Below are 14,954 nucleotides of genomic sequence, written 5' to 3'. Positions count from 1 at the left end.
TATATGGATAGAACATATTTCAATGACACTCTTCCTGCTTTATTTTTAGTTACTTTTTCCAACTCTCTCCTGGTTAAAGGGTACAACTGCTTTTCCTTTCTTTGGCTCACTGAGAGGATGCATACATTTGAGAAAAAATGGAGTCATCTATGATTCTGTGTGAATGCAAGAAACGTAATTATAGACTGACTCTGGCTTTGGTAGAGAGTCCAGAAAAGTTCTTCAGAGTTAAGGGACTGAGAATCAGAGCAAGACAAGTTTGGGGAAGTGTCAGATTCTGTTCCTTTAGAGGACACTTAATTACACTTAATAATTTGCAATTTAGGGCTTGATGTTCCATGCAGATAACATCTGCTTCCTTATGAAGCATATGTAGGAAACAATAGCCCCAAAGATACTTTGTGAAAGGAGATTTTAAAGAGCGTCCAGGTGTGCTGGTAACTAACACTTTTGTTGTAGTTTCCATCCCTGACTCCATCCTGACTTCTTTTTGCATGTTTGATAATGTCACTTAACCTTTCTGCACATCATCCCCCTGTCTGCAAAAAGGAGATGATGTCTCCTTTTACAGCGTTTTGGGAATTTCAGAGGAAAGGGCTGGGTAGTAAGCACAGCGCTGAGGAAGAGACCCTACGTGGATGATAGGCTGCAGCTCATGTATATTAGCACCATCATTTATGCCTTCCTTCCAAAAGGGTCATTATATAGAAGGCAAAGCACCCCTTTGGAATCAGAAAGACATCATTTTGAGACCCATCACTGTCACTTCCTGTAAACTTGGGAAAGTCACAGTCACTTCTGAAAAAATGGTACAACACTTACCTTATGGCACTGTTGTGATGAGTCAATAAGAGAAAATATGCAAATCACCTACCATAGTGCCGGCATAGTAAATAGTAAATAAAAGGCAGCTATCAAAATTAAAAAACAGGCAAAGAGATGGGTCATTTTAGAGATTTCAGCAACTCCCCAAACGTCCTTCAACCCAGTCTTCATTGATGCTAGACATTCTGGGTTAAAACAGTCCCCTTTCATACCTTTTACTTATAATTACGATGTACACAGACACTGAGTTTTTCACCTCTTTCTGAATTTATTGTGTTTAGCTTTATTGTTCTCTGAGTCAATAAAACACTTGGCTTCCAAGAAGGATGTTAATATCTTCCCGAGTTACATACATTCTAATAGAGGGAAATTACCATGCCCTTTATCTTTTAATGTTCAAAATTGGGACTCAAATATTCTCTGCTGTGAAACTCATTATTAATGTGTAACAGTAGATTTGAAGTTAAAGTTATGAATGTGTGAATTGTTATGGTGTCACAAATTATGGCTTTGCATATTGAATCAACTCATATTAAATATGAATAAAATGTAGATACAGAGATACATTTATATGATAAATTCAGCAGAAAAGCAAAGAATACTAATAAAACAACCATCATGAAGCCAGGAAATGTTTCTCTTAAAGTGTCTTTTTTCTTAGTTTCTACCACTTTATTTCTACATATTTTCTGCTACATATTTTCAATAATGATGAATAGTCTCTTAATCTGTATAGGACAGCTAATGTTTGAAATGGCTTAGTTTAAAATGCACTTTCAAATACGTGGTTGAGAAAAGTTTAAATAGAAAAATAAAGAGAAGCTTGTGTTGTTGAAACATTCCAGGTGAGGGGGGGTATTTTAGATCATTCCTAATCTAGTGCGTTTACCTGGCAAATTAGAGTAACTGCTATTCAGAGAGATCAAATTCCTGGGATAACAGGGATAACTGTTAGAGGCAAAAGCAGGATTAGAATTCAGGACACCGCGTTGCCTCCTGTATTCTATTTCATCCTGAAGACAGGAGCACCAAACTGGAACTTGACAATATCACATCCCCATAGAAGCACTCTCAACCTAGTGCTTTTGACCGTCCTTGAGACACATAGTGTAATATAGGTATCATCTTTACTTTCTATGTTTCTCTTTGAGAAGAGAACAGGATGAATGCACCCCCCGACGGCAGGTGTAACATGTTAGGTAAAAATAGCAAACCACTGAGATAAGAAAGAGAATACCCTCAGTTTATCCCCCCTCTCCTTCGCACTTATATAAAACATACCTGATCTAGTTTTGTGGCTGCAGCTAGGATTTGATTTAAATCTAAACCGTTATTGTAATTTTGTGTGACAAATTCCTGCGGGTGAAAACGCAATAATTATGTGAACTCATATGCATTTTCTGTCCTCAGATATACAAGGCATTGTGAACTGGAGTTCTATGCACATTTACAGCTGCATTTTCCATTGTCACTCTTAATAAAACTTACCACTCTTTGTCATGGCATTAAGTGATAAGTGGCATTAAATAATATGAAACTTGGAAGCACTCATTCCAATTTATGTTACTAGCCAATGCCCTTGCCTAAACAAAGACAAACATTACTAAACATCAAAATGGTTATCCTCTGATCACACTTAAAGATTTTTAAAGTTGAAAGATCAAATCTAAAGGAAAAATGATAAATATGTTGACATGATTTAATCAAGAGAATGAAAACAATTTAATCATGGTTATAAGTTCATGGAGGGTTCTTGGGAGAAAAGAAAGGTGACCATCACAATAAAAGTTTACCAGAAATATATATTTCTTGACAGTAACGGTTATTTAATAGTGGAGTGGCTGAACCACCTGCTGTCTATGTTTTTTTTTTCTCCCCTGTGTGTTCAGCCAAGTCTTTATTATAAGCTAATTTCCTCTATGAAAAGGCTTGGTGAGGGCATCAATAATAAGGGATCTTTTATTTAGTAAAAATCAAGTATAAAAGATTATCAGAGCACCAGTTAGCAAGCTGTGTTACTGGACTTCAAAGTGTTTCATCTATAGAACAAAGACTTAGTGGTAAGTATTGAAATAGGATTCTCTGAGTATTGGGTTATGCAGAAGTAAGATACAGAGAAGGGGGTTGAATGCCTGCTTGCTGCTGGGGAGCTCTCGTTAGCACAGCTGACGACAGAGCAAACCAAGCATGAGCCATAACTGAGTTAAAGAGATGGAGGGGACACCAGGTCCCCACTTCCTCCTGATAGTGTTCACATTCTGTGATCCACTTATGCAGTCAGGCAGATTTCAAGCCTCGAAAGTCATTTCAGAAACCTCTAGAGAGTAAGAACTAACATTTGCTGAGGATTTGTGCATACCTGGTACTTCACTAGGGTCTTTACGTACATCAGATCCTCACATCAACCCTAGGAGGCAGATATTACTATGATCCCCATTTTCTTTGTGAAGAAAAAGCTGATGCAGAGAGAAGTCATAGAACTTTCCTATGCTAGCTAGTAAGGGGCAGAGCTGGGCTCTAAATACAAGTGTGGAGACATCCAGAGCCTGTATTTTTCTCACGACTCTGTGTTTCTTGTCATATTATGTGTGCTTGAAAATAAATATTTTTACAAAAGGCAAAAAGGCGAGCATTTAGTTGAATTACCTTGAGTGAGTTTTAAAGAGATTTTCTATATATGGTATTCCAATTCTACTGAATTTTTTGGCTGGCATTCTTAATATGCAACTCCATAGTAAGGTACTGAGGTGTGCCCGTGGGTTAATTATTTTTATGCAATGGTGAATATTTTCTGAATTGAACTGTTTTAATAGTTAAATTCAGGCATGCACACATGTATGCATGCACAACACACACACACAGAACAGATCAAGGGACCTAATGTTATTTCAGGAAGCACCAATATTTATGCTTGGTAAAGTGCATAGGCAGAAGTTTTCCATCAAGTAAGTAGAATAAAAAGGTGAAATTAAATCTGAATCTAAATTAGCTTGAACATTTTAGAATCCATGGAGTTAATGTTATAGGTAACGGAAGGTTAGATATAAAAATCCTCTCTGCTTTACCCTGATGGGAAAACCCATCAGTCCCCTCTTCTACCTTATTGAACCATATTGGGATGGGGAAGGGTAAGCTCTCACAAAGTGAGAGAGTGGCATGGACATATATACACTAGGAAACGTAAAATAGATAGCTAGTGGGAAGCAGCCGCATAGCACAGGGAGATCAGCTCGGTGCTTTGTGACCACCTAGAGGGGTGGGATAGGGAGGGTGGGAGGGAGGGAGACGCAAGAGGGAAGAGATATGGGAACATATGTATATATATAACTGATTCACTTTGTTATAATGCAGAAACTAACACACCATTGTAAAGCAATTATTCTCCAATAAAGATGTAAAAAAAAAAAAAAAAAGAAAATTGCCTGACCAGACGACCAATCGAAAAATAAAATGTAATGGTGATAATTGGCTGCTGGAGACCTGATTTACATGCTCTGTGATACCCCACTGAAGACATGGCTCTCTGGGGGGCCATGATTCATAGGAGAAAGCTCGATGTAGCAGCAATATTACACAAAGGTGGAATGTGACACGTGAAATTAGGCCAATTAAACACATATAATTCTGGGACTGGTTCAATTTGTTCATACCAGATTTCTTGGTTAGTGTAAACTGTATTTGCCTAGTTCATCTGATTATGCTTTTGTCTTGTGCTTAATCTTACTCAAGTGAATGGAATTTAGGCTATAAACAAAAAGATACCAACCTTATTATTCCAGTTATTCCTGGCACTGATTTTAAGGGTTTGTCCATTAACGAGGTTATAAGCTTTCCCCCTGCTCCCTGATCAGAACATGCATCCATTTAAGCTAATGTGGCACAGGGTATCCTCCTCTGGCTGGATGTCCTTCCTGTCGCTGTTCACTGGCCTCCTTCTACTCATCTTTTAAAGCTCAGGGAAAGGCTTCCTGTTCTGCTCCCGTGCTAGGCACTATTCCATACACTTATGAGATAGTTACTATAATTGTTCTCATTTTTCAGATTGGTTAAAAATACCTGAGGTCACACCACCTAGAGGGGAGGGATAGGGAGGGTGGGAGGGAGACGCAAGAGGGAGGAGATATGGGGATATATGTATACATATAGCTGATTCACTATGTTATACAGCAGAAAGTAACACAACATTGTAAAGCAATTATACTCCAATAAAGATGTTAAAAAAAATTACCTGAGGTCACAAAGCAAGTAGGTGGCTGCGTGGGGATATGATCCAGGTTGGCCTAACCTCAAAGCCCTTGCCCTTACTATTAGGAGTAATGTTTCTGGTATCTGAATCACGCCACCAAGGAAAACAGAGACCTGGGGCACCGTACCAAGGCTGGGACTTGTTATAGCTGCAATCTAGGGTGGGCTATCATGTGTCCTCAGGCTATGGTCTATGAAACCAGGAAGGTGTTGTCTAAGAAACATTAGCCTGTGGAGAAGTAATGATACAGATAGGCAGACAGTCCCACTGAACCATCAGACGGAAGGGGCTAGGCAGATAGAGACTCCAAATACAGCAGTATGTCAAGGGAACTGGAAAAGAGCCAGAAGTTTCCAAGGAGAGGTTTGAAGCCAGCATCTCGAGGCATTGCTGAACTGGAAAGAGTAGCAGCGGCATTGCGTGGATTTGTAAGATTGCCAATCAGCTTGTGCTGCTGAATTAGCATCCATCCATTCAGTCCTCATTTATTGCGAACCTTCTCTTTGTCAGCCACTGAAGATAAAGAGATAAGCAAGTCACATCTCCTGGAGCAACATACACACCTGCACAGACTTTGGTGCACAGTGGGTGTTCATATGCCCTGCATCCATGGCTGCTTAGCAATAAGTGATGCTAATAGCATGTTCTTATTGAGCCCTCACTACAAGTCAGGCACTGTTCTAAGTGCTCTTTATGCTTTAAAACATTCTATCCTCACAACGACTCTTTAAGGTAGGTACGACTAGCATAATTGGGTTACAGATGAGGAAACGGTAGTATAGACGAGTTAGGGGGCTGGCCCAAGGTCACACACCTAGTCAAGGTCAGAGCTGGGATCAGATCCTAGGAAGTTGGGCTCCAGAATTAGAGCTCCTAACATCTACATGCACTAGCTCTCTAAGTGTTACCCATTCCCTAGGTTCCCTTTCATCCAATAGCATTTATTCATTCACCACATTTTTGGGATGTAATAGTGCTTGGGATGTAATAGTGAAGAAGACAGGCAAAGTTCTAATGCCAACAAGGAATGTTAACTGGCTCATGAGATGACAGAAAGCAATGACACCTGTAGCCTTCAGGACCCCAGCCATGTCCCTCCTCTATTGCTAAAAGCTGCACATGCTTCCCAGTAAAAGCCAATAGTGAATGAAAAGAACTGCACCCACTCTCATGACTCAGAACCGCTAGGACTTTGGTTTGAGTCCCTTGTGGGTTGGGACTAGCTTGTGTGTGTGTAAAATAGCAAACAATTCAGCCGTTGTATGAAAGGGAATTCATACTGGAAATATTTCATTCCTGGAATGAAGGAATATAATTTGACAACAAGCATATTAATTGAGAATCTGTGGTTGCACTGCTGCTGTAGAACAAAATGGTCTTGCTTGTATAAACTTGAGAACATCAGTCTGCACCCCTTCCAAAGGCAGTGTGGACCAGAGTCAGCAGAGGACCAGAAGGTACGTTTTGAAATGAAAAGACATGTCCGGCTGTATTTGTCTGTTGCTACCTTATTATGGTGAATACTTAGTGTTATTACATAATTTTATTAGTTAAAATAATAGGAGAGCTGATTATAAAACTTAATGTAAGAGAACAAGGTAAATGGATGTTTAAAATGCTCTTGCTTTCACGTTCAATGGTGAACAACTGAAAATTCAGTTTTTAAGGATAGTAACAGGAGGGAAGAAAACACTATCTTTTGAAAAACAGATTTCATCTGGACCATGTGGGAAGCCCTTCTTCTGTAGCACACAGGCTATTATCTGGAAAATATATCAGACTTATCTCAGAGTCAGGCAGAGGATTCCATATTGCACCTCCACTTTGAGTCCTTCTAATCCCCATCCTGCCTTTTTTATTCTGGTTTCAATATCAGTTTGGCTTTACTGGCATGGATCTTAAGAACCACAAACACTAGAAATCAGTATTTTGGATTAGCAAAAATGAAGCACCTTTGAATGCCAGTGTACAGATTTTGACGGAGAGCTCAGGACAGGAGCCCTGGGAAATTTTATATTATCCATTCAACACACATTTACTCAGATCCAGGTCCTGTGCTATGGACTGGAATAAGAAGCTCAATAATACATATTCCCTGGCTCAACAAGCTTGCAGTCTAATGGGAGAGTAAGACACAGGCAGAGGAGTGTTAGATGGGGAGGGAATTCAGAGATAGCAAGCTGATTTCAGCAGGTGTGTACATGTGAGACTGGGGTCCCCAGAAGAGGGCAAAAAGCCACTGAGGTGGGAGCCAGAGTGGCAGTCGTAGGTTAAAGCAGTGGTTGTTAAGGGCACCAGCTTTTGCATCAGCCAGATCTGTGCCCAGGATCTATTTCAGGACCTAGGAGCTGTGAAGCCTTGGGCAAGTTAATTAACCTCTCACAGCATCCATTTCCTGAGCTACTGAAGAGTTTTACACAGCGGAAAGATATAGTCAGATCTCTGCTTCAGGAAGATCTCTTGAACATCTGCGGGGAGAGGGGTTGACGGAGGCAAGGCTGGAGGCAGGAACAGAGAGGAGAGAGCAGAGCTCTGTTGAGGAAATCAACGTCTGGAAACTCAGGCTCTTTTATATGCATTGCCCAGCATCTGGCAATGCCGGTGCTGACAATGATTCACCATATACAGTACTTACTTCAGGTTTGGCGAGTGGCCAGGGACCAGCGAGGAGAGCTACCCCTCCTCTCTGCTCAGCACACAGGGCCCATTCAGTAGCATCCCTTTAGACTACGACTGGGCTTCTTGCCCTCCAATCCCTGGGCTCCACTGGCCCTGGGGAAATGACAGGCCCTGGGAATCAGAGAGACAGTGCCCTTCCTCATCATGCTCAGCTGCCCTACTGTCTAGGAGGTCATGGATTGTCCCGGAGGCAGCGAAGCTTTCAGTGCATTTACTAGAATGGACTTATGGATGTAAACTCTGTCTATCTCTGGCCCCCAATGGACGTGAGCAGGCAGCATCTCCGCTGGACTGGAGCCAAGATGCCAAAAAGCATAGCACCTCCCTGGCTGCAGAAGGACTTGACCCTGACCGCTGGGACAGCGCTTGCTTGCCAGAGAGATTGTGAAGAAGTTTGAGGTTTTTCCCAGGGCATGTTTCCTGCTCTGGCTTTGGTGATACTTTTCAAGAACAGCAACAACAAAAATAAGGCCTATTGCCTGTTTGTCTATTAATGAGAAATGCTACTGTAAAGAAATGTGTTTAACTTTCCTTAAACCAGTTTCCCCTACTTATTTGGCATTGAACCCTTTCCGCATACATCTGTTGTCAGCTCTATTGAAATAATTTGGGGAAATGCCACTGTAATGAATCTGGCCATGGGGTGGGGGTGAGGGGTGATGCGGGAAGGGCAGTGTTAGGGGAAACCGGCCTTTTTGGAGTCAACATTGTACATTGTTATCCACATGACTGGACAGGTTGGTTAACCCTGCTGAATCTGTTTCCTCGTCTGTAAAACTGAGATAACACCTAAGTTGAGGGTTGTCACAGGATTACCTGAGACGAAATAGGTAAAGCTCCCAGTGTGTATGAAGTAATTGGTAGTTATCATTTCTGCAGTATGGACAATCACGACACTAGGCTTCCCAGGGTTAGTTCTCCCAGTACAGTTGTATTCACTCATTAAGGTGTTAGCAGCAAAACCTGCAACTGACACAAATATGATTTCTTTGAAACAGAACATTAGGTTGATTTCAGGACTGCGGGTACAGGCAGAATATGGAATGATTTGCATTTCCTTCATGAAAATTGGAGCTACACGGAAACTTGGATCTATGCTGCCTAGTAATGAGCAATGGGCACATCCTGTAATAAAAGTTTCCCAAGTCTTGAAGTCTGTAACGTTAAAAGTTAACACATTTTGTCTGTTCACTGTCGTTTCTGTTCTTCTACTTGCATAGGAAAATCAGGTCTTGGACTCGAGGTGTGAGGAGATTATGAATAATACGGAAAGCAGGGTGATTTCTGGGGCCCTTTGCTTGCCTAAAACATTTCCCCACCTGCTGGCTGTTGCTTGGAATCACATATCACAAAGCTCCTTCCATACTTGGCTATAATAACTGCCCCACAGATGATGGATGGACAGATGGATGCATGCATGGACGGATGGCTAGACACAGCACAAAGTTTCAGGGCTGTTACCTTGATAAATTGTCCTTTTGTACACAACAGCCCTTTCCTTATCTGAAGATATCTATCTTGTAGCCTCCAACTTGTCTCTTCTCCTAGCTACACCTCCCTCATTTCTTCTGCTATTGCCTATATGTCAGTTTCAGTCTCCCAATCCTCCGGACACCTGGCCTGTCTCACTGATTTAAGCAGGTTCCTTATGGACAAACATCTCCCTGGAGGGAAGCCTAATCCACAACCCATCCACTCAAGCCTCTCAAATGTGCGTCATAGACATCGGACCCTTGGCAGCCCCTACCAGCCCCTGCCCTGGTTTTGGAGTTCAGAGGCCAGAGGACACGAAGGTTCCTAGTTCTGTGAGTGGGAGGGGAGCAAGAGCAGGAACAAACGTCAGCAGATGACATCGCTTCCCCTTGCTCAGAAGTGGTGTTTTGTTGGTTGCTTTCCCACAGCTGAGCCTGTCATAAAAGGAACTCTGTTCTCCCAGGTTTGTTAATTGCAGCATCACCGAGTTAAAAAAAAAACCTTCAAAAATGTAAGGAATCTTGTCTTAATTCATTTTTATATCTAGTCCCTTTCTGCAGTGTCAGTTTCCAATCTTATTTTTGATACACCAAAAATTAACAATTCAAAGTTATACTGACATACTCACATTTCCAATATTTAAATAAGCTTCTATGTTAATTAAGTGTAAATTACATTAGATGTATCAGGTTACAGTGCTGCATATCACCCAACAGTTACATAATCTTGAATTCTGTCAAAACCTGGGATTTCAAACAGTGTTAGCTTTTTTTAGGAGGAATGTCTGTTAATATCTAGTGAATATCTAGGCCCCTCAGTGAAATTTTTTTGACAACTAATTTTCTAGTGCAGCAAATACCGGTTATACTTGGGAGTTGGCTTTGATCCTTTGATCTGGTGATGATGTGGGTGTGAGTGTGGGGGAGGGAAAAGTCTGAGTATAGTTCACTTGGTGATTTACATAGCTCCTTTCACAGGATTAGAGTGAGAATCCTAGAGAAAACAGCATTGTTGGAAGCCATAGTAATTAGGAGGTCTCTCTTTAGCTGGCCGAAATTCCAATCCCAGTGGCTTGGAAGTCAGAGAGTCCATTTCATTCTGTGCTTAAGAAGCATTCCCTTGAAGGAGTCCTGCTGATTCTAGAGATTAAGGAAGAACTTCCTGGTGACAATTAATTAATTGCATACAACACTTTAATTTACAATGAGTCACTCCAGTTTTGGAATAAATAAAACCCTCTAAACTGTGAAAGTAAAATGAAAATAAATGTTGATGGCCATATTGCCAACCTTATCTGTGCATTTAAATGTTTTCCTTTTGGAATCTAGTGCCAGTGCTGCCAGGACCACAGTCTGTTTAGCTAAAAAGAGCATTCAGCTCCGTCCCAGGGCCCCCACCGATCTCCTTAAGCCAGGCTTCCATGCCCACCGTGTGGATTGCCAGGGGAACCAAGTAAGAGCTGGGGTGGGCTGGGCAACTCCATTGCCAACACTAGGGCTCAGTCCATGTCATCCTTTCTAAACCCAAAGACAGGGCAGCAGCCTTTCCTTCTTCATCAGGTGAATTCTCTCAGGAACCTCAGGGTTTCTGAAGCCAGGAGAATCTGTGAGGAGCAGAGGGGCCCCCAGGGAAGCTAAGGGCACATTTCCATCCTATGACCCTTAACCATTTGGTGTGCAAGCTCATTTGCACGTTCTTATTATCCCTGCTACCCAGAAGCTCCTAGAAAGCTAGGCTTGTCTGGTCTATTTCCAGGCCTGCCTCAGTGCTGCTTGCTAGGGGCCTTTTCCATCTCCTGACTCCTATCCATGCTGTAGCTCTAAAGCCTTTCCCAAACCCGTCAGGCAGAATACATTCCTCCATCTCAATTGGCTTACCTTTAAGTGGGGGCCAGTAGCAAACAACATGCTCTCATTTTTCTGGTCCCGATCTTTGTCCAGTTCTGCAGACTTGTCATCTGGGCTTTTGGCCTGTGCTAGATGGGGACACTTCAGTTGTGCTCCTACACTGCGCTGCAAGCCCTCCCACACACCCTCGCCTGCACCTACGGGATTCTTATAAAAAGCCTCGGCAGCTGGCTACTGGTCGACTAAGGAAGACACTTCAAGCCTTGCCTTCCTTTCTTCAGCTGCTGCTTCCCCAAGGTTTCAGAGGCTCTGGTAATGCCATCAGAAGCTGTCCTTTCTTTCTTTCCCTGTTTAGACTTGATGACTAGACTCCAGCCTCTCCTCCATGGCTGACTCGGCTGCAGGTGGCTGGAGATATGGCTGGGCTTTAGTCTACACAGCCCTAAAGCACCCACTCCACAATTCTCGCGCAGTGCAACACAGTTTATGGAAAGAGGCTGGACACATTTTGTCCATCCCCCAGCATGACTTGGGGCTTTCTGGTGCCATTGGATCCCCACCACCTAAGCCCAGCCGTGGGCTGACCAGCAGCTAGAACCTGACTCTTTGCTTGTCCTCAGTGTCTTAGTTCAATAGCTATGGCTCTGCATAGAGCATGAGCTCGTCCAGGGTCGATGAAGCTTCAGGAGCCCCCTCCTCCCCCTCGCACCCTCATCCTCCCTCTAGCATCTAGCATATCAAAGGATTTCAAACAAACATTTCTTGAAATGAACTGACTCTGTGGTGGCTGTCCATCGTGGCAACACTCTCAGAGAGAATAACTAGCAAAGAGGCAGAAGGGGAGAGTAGACAGGAGTGGCAGGCTTAAGCTTCTGAGAACCCACGTGTGGAAATGGTCCTTGAACACGCAGCATTTTGGATTTAGCATTATAAAGCCTCTCCCTTGCCTGGGGTAGTATCATCAGCTTCACCCATATTTAAAAATCCCATCCCTTTGTATAGTCACCATTAACAAAAAACTATTCTGAAATTTCCAACTTGATAAAGACATTAGGCCAGGTTATTAAGCAGGGGGAGGGAAGAGAGGTCATCCTAAAGGTCAAGTGAGAATTCAGAGCTGTCTGGGTGCATTATCTTTTCTTTTGCAATCAGACTACTCTCCTTAGTTGCTAGACAACATTGCAGGTTTTGTTTTGACACTCACTCATAACCAAATAAAGGCAACCAGCCTAGTTTTATTTTCCTTTGTTATTTTAAACGAAACCTTTGTTATATGCAGATGGTAGTAAGCATCCTTGGGCTCAGAGCCAAATTGTTGGTTTTGCCTTGGTGGAAATTCATGACTCATTATGTGCTGAACTATTAGCTGTCCTTCTTAGATCATCAATAGAAAACTTTTCTCTAAACTGAGCTCTCCGTAGTGTCCTGATAGAAGAACTTTTATCTGTCAGTTTAGACTGTGCTAAGAAAGAGATCCTAAATGTAGGTGGCTTATCTTAGCCGATGTTGATTTCTTGCTTACACATCACGTCCACAGTGGATTGGCTGCATATCTGCTTCAACCATGCATGGAACAGCCCCTGGCCAGGACACCGCTCATCTCATGGTAGAAGGAAAAGAAAGGCAGTGGCAAAGGGCACGATGGCTCTCAGGGCTTCTGTCCTGATGGGGTATGGATCACTTCTGCTCATTTCTATTGGCTAAACTAAGTTGCATGGCTAAGCCCGACAGGGCAGGGATGTAGAACCACTCCCATGGTCTTTTCATTGTAAGCAGATCCTCTGTGGTACCCAGACAGTAGTTTTAGGACAAGCCGCCAGGTGTCTTGTGTCAGAGAGATTTCCTGAAAAAAAAAGCTCCTGGGAATCTGTGGCAAGATGAAAGAGAAGTTGTTCAGAAGACGCCTTCTCTCCATAACAAAGGCCTTCTTCTCCCATAGCAGGGCAAACCAGAACGGAGTTGTGGCTTTCCAGAAGTTTCCTACATCCATACAGTAAGCCTGGGCATCAGGAAACCTGACATATATTTTAAACCATCATCATGAGCATTTTTAAAAGATTTATATACCTGCTGTTGCCTTCATCATGTACTATTGTCCTGTTTGGCCTCTCTGTTTCATGTTCACATAGCATTCTACATTCTCTTCCATAACCATAGTCTCTCTTATAATTACTTTTACAATATTTGTCTCCCCTGACTTATTCACATGTACCCACCTCTAGGCCAGTCCCTTCTATGCTAAACTGTGCTCATCCTACTCCTATATCTCAGCCATTTCTGTTGGAACTGGGATGTTGAGTTCCTGCTTTAGGAGATATTTATGGAATCCATTCTATTATGCATCCCACATACCAGCTCCCTGGGATCTCCTTTTTGCTCGTTTTAATTCTCTGTCTTATTCTTGTGGACTTCTACATTCCCTTCTTTATGGAAGCTAGACAAACAATCTTCAGTCTCATGAAACATGGAGCCAAAGTTCGAGTGGGGGTGAGGTGAGGATAACTTGGAACCTCCTTCTGGACTTGACAGGCTTAGTATCCCTAGAGATTTAGAGATTGCCCAATGTTAGTTCCAGGCAGAAGCTTTGTTTTCCAGGGGCGGTGGGGGGGGCACCTCCAGGTCACTGACCAGCGCCACGAGGGTGATACACTCATGGCCACCCTGTGATGTGTTTGCCCTTTGGGGAAAGGGGCCCAACCTCAGCCAGCCAGGCGCTTTGCTGGCATATGCTAATTTTTAAAGTCAAGCCAAGAAGAAAATGCAATGATGTTTTATGTAAGAAAATGGTTATCTTACAGCACAGTGGGTGTAATGTACTCACTGATCTGTTTTTCTTACCTACCTGTCAAAACTCCAGTTTGAGGATTCATATCAAACTTATTTTAGTTCACCAAGAAAGGCTGTTGCCATGGGTGCTGGGAGGAAAAGCATCACTGGGTTGCTGATGACAAGCTCTTCATACACAAAACCAATATCCACAAAATGGAGGAGAGCCCAATCAGAGAAGGACTCCCTAGAACAACTAACTAATAGATTTCTAGCCTATACATAACGTCATCAAACGTGTGTGTGTGCACACATACAATTAAGACTGCTAATTGGAAGGCAGCTCATTTAGTACGGAATTCCTAGGGATGAAGATGGTAGCAGAGACCAAACAGCACCTTCCCTTCAGACAAGACAGCAGTTTTCTCATCTGTAACCTTAGGATAATCATAGCACCTGTCTCATAGGGTTCCTCTTGAGGGGGCCATGTAAGAATGCAAGTACAGTCCCTCACATTGGGCAGGGCACAAAAGATGGCACCTAAATGTTAATTTGAGTTGATGGTAAAGATGTTGCCTGACAACTTTTTGAAAGTGGAGTCATCCCATTCTTTGCATACCAAGAGGATGGTCTGGAGGATCCTCGGTAAAGTGTGTGATTAGCATTATTCAAAACTGGGACTATGGTCCCTCACCAAAAGTCTAGACTCCTTCCTCTGGTCAATGCATACTCTAATTATGGAGGCTGCCAATACTGCCTGGGGCCAGGAAATGGAGTAAAGTTAAACCCCCATATGGCCCAAATTACAATTCTCTAACAGCTCCTATTTGTTGAGTGCACATCTATGCACGCAGCATCATTCCTGGGTCCTAACATACATGCTCTCATTTCATCCACAGAATGACTCTAAAGGTAGGCGCTGTCCTTAGCACCATTTCATAGATTAGAAAAATGAAGCACAGAAAGGTAAGCACTTGCCTAGTAATCTAGTTGTATGTTAATCTGGTATATAAGTGGCAGGGCTGGGAATCTAACTTAGGCCTCTCTGGGCTCAAAGTACGTGCTCTAAAATACCAGATCTGAGACTATTGTAATATTAACAATAATTGCCAAAATAT

The sequence above is a fragment of the Orcinus orca genome, chromosome X (assembly GCF_937001465.1).
Source record: "Orcinus orca chromosome X, mOrcOrc1.1, whole genome shotgun sequence".
NCBI lineage: Eukaryota > Metazoa > Chordata > Mammalia > Artiodactyla > Delphinidae > Orcinus > Orcinus orca.
This window is presented reverse-complemented; position numbering follows the sequence as displayed.